General features: G+C 41.7%; 1 non-coding gene across 1 annotated transcript; it reads right to left on the reverse strand.

The window, feature by feature from the left end:
• Positions 1–3,409: 3,409 nt before the first annotated feature.
• On the reverse strand, positions 3,410–3,589 carry LOC135466086 (U2 spliceosomal RNA). Its single transcript, XR_010444093.1, has one exon. It is a non-coding gene; the product is annotated as a U2 spliceosomal RNA (small nuclear RNA).
• Positions 3,590–13,312: the final 9,723 nt, after the last annotated feature.

The raw sequence follows: 13,312 nt of genomic DNA on the forward strand, positions 1-13,312 counted from the left end.
AGAGAGGGGGAGCTAGGGTCAGTGGCCAGAAGTTCCGAAATTTGCTTACGGAGAAGGCGAATGGTAGAGTTTTTCGCTTTTGATAACCTACGACTGTGGGAAATAATAAGCAACTTAACTTCATGTTTAAATTCCTCCCACCAGGAATGGCAATGGTCTGCAGAGTCCGAAAAGACAGACCATAAATCTAAAATATCAACCCGAAAGTCAGGGTCAGACAGGACACTGACATTACAGTGCCAGTAGCCCGGCCCGACCGCCGCCGACGGGAGGGAAACCAAAAAGGCATTAACGAAGGAATGGTCAGAAATTGAACAAACTGAAATGTTTGACTTGACGAAATGCTTAACCAAGGAGGAAGAAATGAAAATACGATCAAGCAAACAAGAAACAGAACCATTTGACCATGAATAAGAACGGGCCTTGGGATTAACATAACGAAAACAATCTACCAAAGAAAAATCTGAGCATAAAGACCTGAGGGCCTCGGAACCGCCTAAGCCGCGGCCCGGGTTACCCCCATCCTTATCAATAGAAACATCAAAAATACAATTAAAGTCGCCCGCTAAGACAATGGGCCGGCTTGAAACACAAAAACGAACCAAAGAACGAAAGAAATCTGGCCTATCAATCTCTCTAGTGGGACCATAGACCGAAATTAAACGTAGCTTAAAATTATTAACAGAACAATCAACGCAAAGTAAACGACCGGACAAGTCCCTTTGGATCCTGCCCAACTCAACAGTTAACCGGGGTGAAACAAAATTCCGACCCCACAACTAAAATTAGGACCGAAAGAAAAACAACATTGCTCTCCCCAGGAGGACTCCCACTGCTTTTGAACTCCAGTAGAGTCCAGGTGAGTCTCCTGGAGAAAGACAATGTCAAAATTCAAAGTGCTACAAAAAGTAGCTAACGTAGGGAACTTAGGATATGAAAGCAAGCCGTTACAATTAATGGAGTGAATAGAGAGGCTAGCCATACTTAGCATTAAGCCTAAACATAAGTAACAGTAACTAAAACGTAAGAGCTTCAATGGAAAAACTTAGGGGAAAAGGTAAGGAACATAAGTAAGAAGTACACTCACGTTCGAGCCCATTGTCCTAGCGTTTGCACAGCTTTCCTGGTAGAGTCCATGCGTCATCGGAAGAGCGCTTCCGGCCCTCACCGCTGCCCATATCTTCATAGCCGTCGAAGGCGGGCGGCAGGTCGCCGGATGTCAAACCTGTAAGGGTGTGCTGGGGTGAGGCAGGAATCCGAATCGGAAACGCTTTCCGCGATCTTCAGTGGGTTGACTACAGTAGACGCCTGGCTCTGAACAACCGAAACTTCCCGGTTGGGCGGGAACTGAAAGGTAGAGGCCGAATCTTCTACCTCCGGCGGTGTAACTGAATTGGAAATGTCTTCCTCCATGTCGACTTCTGAGGCACAAAGGGAGGGCGTGCAGGGGCCTTCAGCCGTCTGGTCTGTTGGAGGAGCTGGCTCCACAACAACAACCCCATCGTCGTCCACTTTCTCCTCTGGGGAGGGCGCCGCCTCTTCGGGGTCTTCTCGCACATCATTACGACTCGCCACGTTTTTAGCCCGGAGGCGGTCTGCCCAGGTGGACTTCGAGCACTCCGCCGTGGTGTGCCTGAAGGATCTGCAGCTGAGACATGCCACTGCCGTACACTCCTTGCGGATATGGCCGCGACCCTCACACCGCAAGCAGAGGGGGACGCGACCCTCCATGATCACTAGGGCCGGGAAGCCGTGGATGGATGTGATGTCCGGAATAGCATGCACTTTGTCGACGGACATGGACAGCTTTTACCATCTACCCCCGTTTTGGAGGCCTGTTACTCTGTGGTTGGTGAGTTTGGATGACAGAATTTCTCCGTAGGATGCACAGAATCTGTCCACTTCCTCTTTCGACAGTGACAGGGGGAGCCACAAAATCCTCACAGTAACATGCCTCTTCATGAAGGCAGAGAAGACGAAACTAGCATCACAGTCCGAGCTGCTGGTAAGTTCGAGAGCCATAGCTGTCTTTGCTGCTTCAACCGTACGGAACAAAATATACCAATCCTTCGAACCACGAAGCTGGCCGATTCCTTCGAAACAATCTGCTGGAAAATTCTCCTCCTTGGTCAAGTAATTGAAAAGGTGCACATGCACATCTCCACGTCGGGGTCTGGTAAAGGTCACCCTCACCGTCCTCTCCAATCGTCTTGGGTCCATCCTGAAAAATGAGGTCTGATTTTACCCCGGGCGCCTCCACCCGGGGTCTGGGCCAAAACGGAAATACAACGGTCTGACACTGGTAGTGACAGCAGCCCCTCCAAAAGAATATGACAGGTGTATATCGCTGCCTTACAAATCAAGGCTTAACAGATATCGATCCGCAATCGGAAATATCTTAGCCAAAAGGCCGAGAAGCGATACTGATCAGTGTCCCGAAATCCAAAACCACCCAATACCTCCCGTGTACCACGTGGGTGCACTGGTGTCTGCACTCCTTATGTGCGTATCACATGCGTGTGTATGCAGCCGAGAAGCCATACTGATCACTGTATCACAAGGCGGAAGGGGGAATTATGGGAAATTTTTCCCCACAAATTTCAGCGTGGCGTCATGGCCTACTGGTCCATTTCTAATAGTTCTAAACACACCTGTCACATGCGTATGTATGCAGCGCCCGACCGCCCGCCCGACCGCCCGCCCGCGCATGCCTACATACAGACACCCCGTGCCCGTGTACGTGTACATCTCTTGCACAAATCTGCACCGCCTATATGCGTACACACATGCCCTACCTACATGTCGCCCCGTCACAAAGTACCAGCCGCCCCGACGTACTGCGCCTGGCCTCAACAATGCTATGACGTCCGCCAGTCCTCTGCCGGCCCTGCCAGGTGTAGCGCGTCTCTGTGACGTCACAGTACGCTACGCATTTGCCGGCTCGACGGTGGACTGACGGCGACAGCGTTCATTGTTAGCCTGGCGCGTCTCTGTGACGTCACAGTATACATGAAATTGATTGACAGGCCGCTTCGGCTGACTGGTGGCCTCAGCGTTCATTGTTCACGTCCTGCTTTCCAGCCCAATTCAGTGTGACGCGTGTACACATGCAAGCGCAGCAACCCGGCATACAGTCATACCGGCTAAGCTGACAGCTCAGCAAGCGGAACTAATGTTTAATAAAGAAGAAAAGCAGACTATAATACTGCTTTATTTCTCTAACGAGCATATGCACACAAATGATGGCAACACACATATATATATGATACACACAGCCTGCAATAATACAATAAAAATAACCAAGCATACATCTTAGAACATATGTACAATTACCTGACAGTACGATAAAAGGTCAGGACTAAGTGCAGAAATTTGCTTTCCAATTCAAGTCTGATTTTCATTGTGTTAGGTGTTGTGGGCCAGTCCCGGAAGTACTGCAATACCGGGTTAACCCGTGGCGAGAATGGAGCAAGCTCCAAATCTCTCACCCAGTTCCAAAAATCAGTTTAATATCGATGCCCTCCGATGGAAGGCGTATCAGATATTAAGCTGATCAGAACAGATACTTTTTTTTTCTTTGAAAAGACGTTTATTATACAAGAATATACATGCATTTAATTCATTCTGCGACTTCTCTATTTACAGCAATAGAGCATGCATTATGTACAACGATGAAGGATAAAAACATGATGAGAAAATGCCAGCGACCAGCGCCAGCAACAAGTAAGTAAAATATTTGGCGGTGAGTATATATCAATTATTTATACTAATATTAACATGAATTACACTGAGTAACAGGCGTACATAGACAATTATTTATTAAAAGCATTTGGTAATCAATATCCAGAGAAGCCGCAGATAACAAACAGGTGAGTAGTTTATAGTACAAAAGTAATCAACATGCAATTAAAGCAGAAATTTAATTCACTATTTTCATTTATAAAACATAATCGAAGGTCGCAGGACCACTGATCAAGACCCCCGTGGGGTCTCCGGGGTGATAAGAATAGGACCTCAGCCCTCTAGGCAAGCTTGTCGTAAAAGTCGACTAACCTAGAGCTCTCCTGTGTGAGCCCGGTGAATATAATAGGCTCACATCTTCCCGGTTGTGTGAGAGGCAACCGGGGAGCGACCTGTTTGCCGTGGGTTGCGACCCGTAATCTCCGAGGACGGGATCCTGGTGGCTGAGGGTGTGTTGGTCTTGCGAGATCCTCACGCCCAACACGCCACTTTGGCCCTTACTTGGAGTGAGACGGGAGGTCGGATGGGCCCGGTCCGATCAATCGGCTTGGTCATGTCTTGCCTCTGCGTTGTCCAGAATTTCTCCATAACACCATTCAATAAAGAATAAATGTTATTTCTGAAATTTCGTATGTGGGACTACGTTTTGAGGCGGTGGCTCATGGGTCAATCGAGTAGATTGAATTTAACCTGTTGGTAAAAATCAATCTGTTCGAGTATACCTCATATGGAATCCTTGGTGTCTTTCCTGCTGGGTATTCCCAGGTTCAGGCATCGCCCTTGTTGGCACTCCGTGGTGGGTGGGGAACACGTGGGGTGAATTCTTATTATATAATAAATATGTCTAATTCAAACCTTTTGTCAAACGTTTCCAATATAACAATCCAATCTTCCTCTCGGCCCACTCCAGGCGCTGATAAAAAGAGGAAGCTGGAAGTTTTATCCGATTCACTTGATAACGAACAGGACAATTGGCCGGCTTTTATCGTCCTCTCCACTAGGAGCGAACAAAAGCCGGCCTCTAAAATTCATCCTTTTTTGTTAAAAAGGGCATTGGAAGGGGCAGCAGGGACTTTGAAAACTGTTAAAAAACTACGATCCGGAGACATCCTCATCGAATGTTTCCGGAAACAACAATCTAAAAATTTATTATCACTTAAAAAAATCTCTGATATAAATATTTATACATCCCCTCACAGTTCCCTGAACAGCTGTCAGGGAATAATACGTGATAGGGATGGTGATATCATAGATTTAACTGAAGAGGAAATCTGCACAGAATTAAAACCACAGGGTGTTGCCAGAGTAAAACGTTTTACATCAAAAAAAGCTGGCAACATCATCAAATTAAATACCTACCTTTTGACATTTAATAGTACATCTCTACCGTCACATATCTACATTGGCCCATATAGGGTTAATGTAGATTTATACATCCCTAATCCTACACGTTGTTTCACTTGCCAAAAATTTGGTCACGGCAAGGGACAATGTAAAAATAAACTGGTTTGCTTCAGATGCGGCAGTGAGGGTCATGAGGGTTTCGACTGCAGCAGCACAGTTAAGTGTTGCAACTGCAGTGGAGATCACATGGCCTCGTCTAGAGACTGTCCGCTTTTCGTGAAGGAAAAACAAATAATTAATATTAAAGTCAGAAACAATATATCCTACCAGGAAGCCCGAAAATTAGTCTCCCCCTCTAATACTTCTCCGCAGACTTCGTTTGCCAATGTGGTCAAGCGAGTAGCATCTGTTGCTACTCAAACCTCTTGGACTTGGCCCATTGGAAACGACAAACCTACTTCTATATCTTTACAACCTGCTTCTCAAACTGCCCATAATTCCTGCTCAACACAGACCACTACAGTACAGCAAGTAAAACAAGTAAATATTACACAAAAAATTGATAAACCTGAACAAGATAAAAACAAAACTACCAGAACTAAGTCCGGAAACAAAAGTCATAATGAAAATAATAAACCTAGTGGTCCCACGGAGCGTCCCTCTAAGGCCACTAGGGATCCTGTCCAAACTTTCAATAGGTTTGGATCGTTGGAGGACGTTGGTCCTTCAACATCAGATGCGGATGTGATGGATACATCACCCGCACCAGGGAGATCTTCCAGCCGATCTCCAAGAAAGGGCCGTCCGCGGTCTAAACACAAAGATAAATCGCCTATACGTCTCCCTCCATAATGGCGATATACGATAAAATTATACAATGGAATTGTCGAGGTCTTAAGGTTAATTTTATTGAAATAACACAGCTAGTTCAATCTTTAAATCCAGCCGCCCTCTGTCTTCAGGAAACTCACCTGAAGACATCTGACAAAGATAAATTATCTCTTAAAAATTATACTTTATATAGTACTTATTCAAATGAAGACGAGCGAGCTGCAGGCGGCTCCTCGATCTTTATCAATAACAATATTATTCACAGCCCTGTTGCTCTGGATACAGAGCTTCAGGCTGTGGCCGTTCGTGTTTCTTTGTCAGAAACAGTTACTTTATGTTCGATCTATATTCCTCCTCATTGTTCTTTGTCAATCTCTCAATTACATAACTTGAAAGAACAACTCCCATCCCCTTTTATAATAATGGGGGATTTTAATGCCCATAACCCTCTATGGGGCAGTAATAATATAAACGGTAAAGGCAAAACTTTGGAAGATTTTTTATCGAAATATGAACTGTGTTATTTCAATGATGGTTCTAATACCTATTTACATCCGGGTAATGGCATTTATTCTGCTATCGATCTCACTATCACAGATCCATCACTTTTCCTTGATTTTTCTTGGAAGGTGCATGACGATCTGTGTGGTAGTGACCATTTTCCTATTATCCTAGAGCATATCACTTCTTAACTCTTTAGAACGTGTAGCTAGGTGGAAATTCGATAAAGCAGATTGGATCGCATTCGAGATGTTCTGTGAGGCTGATATCACTCCAGAGACTCTCAATGCAGCAAATGATCCAATATTAAAATTTAACGAGCTTGTTTTACGAGCTGCCGATAGAAACTATACCTAAAACCTCGACAAATCCCAAGTCCAAAAGCAAACCCTGGTATGATAAGGACTGTCGCAAAGCCATTAACGACCGCAAAAAGGCCGAGCGAAACTTTAATATATGTCCTTACTGATAACAACTTAAACCAGGTTCGTATTTTTAGAGCTAAGGCTCGCCGATTACTCAAGTCCAAGAGACGATCTTGTTGGCGGAACTTTGTTTCGGGCATTACGTCAAAAACACCCATGCGTAAGGTCTGTGAACATGGTTCAGAAACTTAAGGGCAAAAATAATAAAGCAAAAGTTCAGCATTTAAAGATGGAGATAATATATTAACTTCTCCACCCGATATAGCTAATAAACTAGCTGAAACAATCTCAAAGAAATCTTCTTCTGAGAACTATACTAAAGAATTCCAGCATATTAAAAACCAGAAGGAGAAAATTAAATTGCCCTTTTCTTCTAAGAATTTAGAAGATTATAATCGTCCATTTAATATCGAGGAACTTAGGAACTGCATTAAAAAAGGCCCACGATACTGCTTGTGGTCCTGATAATGTATATTATAGTTTCTGAACCATTTACCACTTGAGCCACTGGAGACTCTCTTGGACTTGATTAATGATATTTGGATAACTGGTAATTTTCCACCATCATGGAGGGAGGCGTGTATTATCCCGGTTCCCAAACCGGGTAAGGATCATAATGATCCAAATAATTACCGTCCCATAGCTCTTACCAGCTGTGTCTGTAAGACTATGGAACGGATGATTAAGACTTGTTTGGTTTCTTGAAACCAACAAGTTACTCTCTAATATTCAATGTGGTTTTCGGCAAGGTAGATCTACCATGGATCACCTTGTTCGATTCGAAACTTTTATTCGTAATGGTTTTGTTAATAATGAACATGTGGTGTCCATATTTTTTGACCTTGAAAAGGCCTACGACACCACATGGAAATATGGTATTTTAAAAGACCTCGCGGATATGGGTCTTAAAGGTCGCTTAACTTTATTTATATCTCAATTTTTATCTGATCGTCAGTTTAAGGTACGGGTTGGGTCCACTCTTTCTGACTCTTATGAGCAAGAAATGGGTGTACCCCAGGGCAGCATTCTATCACCAACTCTGTTCAGCATAAAAATAAATAGCCTAGCAAAAACATTAACATCTGGCACAGAGGGTTCTTTATACGTCGATGATTTCCTTATATGCTACCGAGCTAAGAATATGAATAATATCGAACGTCAGTTGCAGCTTTGTCTCAATAAAATCGAGAAATGGGCAACTGAAAACGGTTTTAGATTTTCAACGTCTAAAACCGTCGGTATGCATTTTTGTAATAAACGGAAACTTCATCTTGACCCTCAGCTTAATTTTTGTGGTGAACAGGTTAAAATTGTTGGAGAAACTAAATTTTTAGGTATAATATTTGATAGTAAGCTATCTTTTATACCTCATATCAAAATGCTTAAAGCTACATGTACAAAGGCTCTCGATATAATTAAGGTCGTGTCTAGCACCGATTGGGGTGCTGACCGATCAGTTTTACTTAATTTATATCGTTCTCTGGTGAGGTCTAAATTGGACTATGGATCCATCATTTACGGTTCCGCTAGGAAGTCGTATATTAAAATGTTGGATCCTGTTCATCACCAAGGTTTGAGGCTCAGCCTTGGTGCTTTTAGAACCTCACCAGTAGAAAGTTTATACGTGGAGGCAAATGAGCCTTCCTTATACAACCGACGTATTAAACTCAGTCTTCAATATGCTACAAAGCTTAAAGCACATCCAACAAACCCTGCCTACGACTGTGTTTTCAATCCATTGTATGTAGACAAATATACTAAATGTCCTAACAAGATCCCTTCGTTCGGTCTTCGTATACGGGACCATATTGTGGGAGCTAACATCAAGCTGGAGGATATAGCTCCGGTGTCTTTTCCGGAGTCTCCTCCATGGCTTCTCCCACAACCAAAACTAATATTTGATCTACGTAAATATAATAAATCCAATATAAATCCTCTTATAATTCAGCAAGGTTTTGCTGAAATTAAAGCTAATTATACGGATTATAAATTTATATATACTGACGGGTCGAAGGATGGGGACAGGGTTGCGACTGCGGCTGTCTTAGAGCAGCGGGTCTCTTCCTTTCGTCTTCCATCCTCTTCTTCAATATTTTCTGCCGAGGCAAGAGCTATACTCCTTGCCTTATCATATGTTTCTTCTGGGTCTGCCCAGAGGGCAATGATATGCACGGACTCGTTGTCTTGCTTATTGGCAATACAGAATAATAAATTTAAAAATCCCTTGATCCTTCAAATTTTAGCTATACATAGGAAATTAATTAGAAGAGGTAAAGATATTATATTCTGCTGGATACCAAGTCATATTGGTATCCATGGAAACACAGTCGCAGACAGGGAGGCGAAAGCTGCCCTAAATAAACCCATATCTAAGATAAAAATCCCTTATACTGACATGAAGTTCAATATTCTTAAATATATTCGTGGCCTTTGGCAGGGTGAATGGAACTTGCAGGTCCATAATAAACTGCATGCCATTCATCCGGTCATTGGCTATAATTCATATACATTTGATATGTCTCGTAGAGACCAAGTCGTTTTAACCAGATGCCGTATTGGACATTCTCATCTGACACACAATTTCATCTTGGATGGGAGCAGTGCTCCCGAGTGTGTTGGATGTAATGCTCAATATGGCATCAAACATATTCTGGTTGACTGTGTAGACTTTGCCCATGTTCGGCAGAGATTCTACACGGTCAACTCTATATATGATTTATTTGACAGCATCGCTGGCGATGTTGTCATAAATTATTTGAAGGCCATTGTCTATATCATAAAATATAAATTTTAATTGTCAAATATCTATAGATAAACAGTTATATATATTTATACATGTACTATAACCCTGGTTTTCGAGTTTTAACTCTTATTTTTCTTTTATTCGATTTTAATCACGTCTGTACTTTTTGTTTTACTTTTGATGTTCATATTATCAGATCGAAAAACCTTAACCGTCTCTTGCTTTCACCTTGTTCTCGCCACGATATGGCTGAAACATTGCCGATGTGGCGTTAAGCCATAATCATTCATTCATTCATTCACTGATCAAGAAACTGAGGGATAGGAAAACGATAGAAATCAACACGGAATGCGAGAACGAACTGAAGACTCGAAGAGAGAAATTATGCGGGATCGAGTGAAAGTGCGACTATGAAACTTCCGTTCATTTTTACACTTCCACACAATCCACTTCAACTGAGAAATAAGGAACAGAAACAAATCATTATAAAATCTGTTTTCACAAGGCGTGAAAACAGAAAACACAACAGTCTGAAGAGAAAAACGAACAGAAATTAAGGTCAAGCGTTCAATGAAATCTGAAAGATAATCCCATAAGGGACGAACAAAAGTGCAAGAAAAGAACAGGTGCTCAATGGTTTCCCAATGAGCACCACAAAACAAGCACAAATGGCGACATGGCTCTCTACAGATCTTATTTAAAAAACTACCAGTATATAAAATTCTATTTACAATTCTATACAAAAAGTTTTTAACATTATTTTCTAGTATATTTACATTAATGTTTTTATATACAGATACGAAGTCAATGGACGGGAATAACTTTAAAACAGGGGGATGGACACAGACAGGGGAAACTAAAACAGCATAGGCTTTCTTGGACGAAAAGGACATTAGATCGGTGTCGGGGGATAATGAAACAAATTCAGAGAATGCTTTTACGGCATTCTCATAAAACAAATGAACTGAAACAGAATGAGGGATTAAATTACTTGCAAATGAAGGACAAAGAGCACGCAACTGAATACCCACCCAATAGACGGCGAAGTAATACCACATTGGGCACTCCTCCGTCTGAAATAAAAAAAACCAAACGTTTTAAATGCATAAGATAAAAAGCTTTCAACTTAGAGGGAATATGAACTAAACCAAAACCCCCAGAATGGACTGCATTGAATAAAACCTCCCTCTTTAGACACTCGTGAGTGCCTCCCCAAAAGAACTGAAAAACTGAATGATTAATCAACTTAAGGAACTCGGCAGACAGAGGCAAAACGTAACCGACATACCACAATTTAGACAAGGCAAGCACATTTATTAAAACAGAACGACCTTTAAAAGAAAGAAATCTATTTTTTCATAAATTAAGAACATTTATCAGTTTGTTAACAAGTGGACGCCAATTTCTTTCATGGATCTCCTCTACAGCAGTTGAACCTATATGAATTCCTAAAAATTTTTTACAGCTGGAGTACATAGTGATTGAGTGCAGAGTTGGCTCGATCGATTTTGACCATCGACCGAGCCATAAACCATACGTCTTAAGTAAATTAATGTTTGAGCCTGAACAAGAACCAAAGAGTTTACATAAATTAACTACATGAATTACAGAAAGCCTTTGAGTAAGAGTGCAGGTAATGTCATCTGCAAAAGCTGAAGCTTTAACTGAAATTTTGCAACCAGGAGGTTGAACCCCCACAATTTCAGGCTTTGAACGTATTTTATTAAGGAGAGGCTCTAAAGACAGCACATAGAGCAATGGGCTGAGGGCACAGCCCTGATGAACCCCGCGGCCCAGAGGGAACTCATCCGAAATAAAACCGTTGACAAGAACCGACGCTTTGGGCTCTAAATACAAGAGATTAATCCACTTCCGGAAAGAAGGCCCAAATCCAAAAGTCTCCAAAAGCCGGAAGAGGTATTCGTGAGAAACGCGGTCAAAGGCTTTCTCATTGTCAATACACAGGAACAAAACAGGTAAGTCTTTCTGATCAACATAATCAATAACATTACGTAATAAATGACAATTATCTAGATTAGAACGACCCGGGACAGAACATGTCTGATCCGGGTGAACTAATGTGGACATAACTGAATTTAACCTATTACAAAGAACCTTAGAAATAATTTTATAATCTAAGTTTAATAAAGAAATTGGCCGCCAGAACTTTAAATTGTCGGCTTGTGAGGGATCTTTACAAATTAACTTAATATAACATAACCTCTGAGAATTAGATAACATAAACTCGTCGTAACATTTATTTATATAGACAACGAAATCAGGACCTATAACATCTAAGAAACTAACATAAAACTCTTTTGGTAAGCCATCCGAGCCAGGGGATGCGTAATCCTTCATTGTCGCTAACGCAGCCCGGACCTCCTCAAGTGTAATAGGGCCCTCAAGTGATTCGGACTCCGCCAGGGACAATGAAGGTAAGTCAGAAAGAAAGTAATTAAGATAAGTATCTATAATAGTATCACACGAAAACAAATTAACATAAAAATCTCTAACAGAACTAATTAGCTGAGTGGTTTCTGAAATTATACAATTATTAACATTTAGAGAATCAATTTTCTTAAAACTGGCTGCTTGTTTTTCTTTATTAAAGAAAAACCTAGAGGGCTTATCGTCTAGATTAAAAGTTATCTGCTTTGGATCGTATTTTAACACCAAAACTAAAAGATACAATCAAATCATTCAACTCAACCTTTAAAACTGAAACAAGCGGGGAAAGGGGATCTAAAGCCGAAAGTTCCGAAATTCGCCGACGGAGAAAATTGAGCCTGGAATTACGAGCTTTTGAAATACGCTGACTATGTGAAATAATAAGGGATTTAACTTCCAACTTAAATTCCTCCCACCAGGCGTGAGAGTGGTCGGCTGTGGCAGAAAAGACAGACCATACATCAAGAAAATCAACACGAAAATCTGGATCAGACAGGGTGCTGACATTACAGTGCCAGTAGCCCGGACCGACCCGAACTGAAGGTAAGTTTGATAACTGAACGTTAATAAAGCAATGATCAGAAAAGGAACAAGTAGAAATATTGGATGCAATCAAAAAGGGAACTAAATCAGATGAAATAAAGATACGGTTAAGTAGACATGAAACTGAAGCAATTGTCCAGGAGACAGCGACTGGATATGGACTTAAAGAACGGTAACAATCAACTAAACTATAATCTTTACATATTGACCGAGTATCTCCGAGCCGACTAAACTACGGCTCGGATTACCACCTATCTTATCAATAACTGGATCAAAAACACAATTGAAATCTCCGGCCATGACAATAGGCCGGCTTGAAACGCAAAAGGGAACCAAGGAGTGAAAAAAAACTTGTCTGTCTCGCTCCCTGGAGGAAGCGTAGACAGACATTAACCGAAATTTAAAATTATTAACTGAGCAATCAACGCAAATAAAACGACCGGACATCACGATGGATTTTATCAAACTCAACAGGTAAAGAAGACCGGAAAAGAATTCCGACCCCAGAAGAATAATTAGAACCAAAGGAAATAAACACTTACCTCCCCAGATCGACTCCCAGGACATCTGGATCCCCAGAGAGTCTAGGTGAGTCTCCTGGAGAAAAATAATATCATAGCTTAAAGATCTGCAAACAGAAGAAAGAATAGCAAACTTAGAAGAAGAAAGCAACCCATTACAATTAATAGTATGAAAAGATAAGCTGGCCATCTAACAAGTAAGTAAGTAAGTAAGT

The sequence above is a fragment of the Liolophura sinensis genome, chromosome 5 (assembly GCF_032854445.1).
Source record: "Liolophura sinensis isolate JHLJ2023 chromosome 5, CUHK_Ljap_v2, whole genome shotgun sequence".
Classification (NCBI taxonomy): Eukaryota; Metazoa; Mollusca; class Polyplacophora; order Chitonida; family Chitonidae; genus Liolophura; species Liolophura sinensis.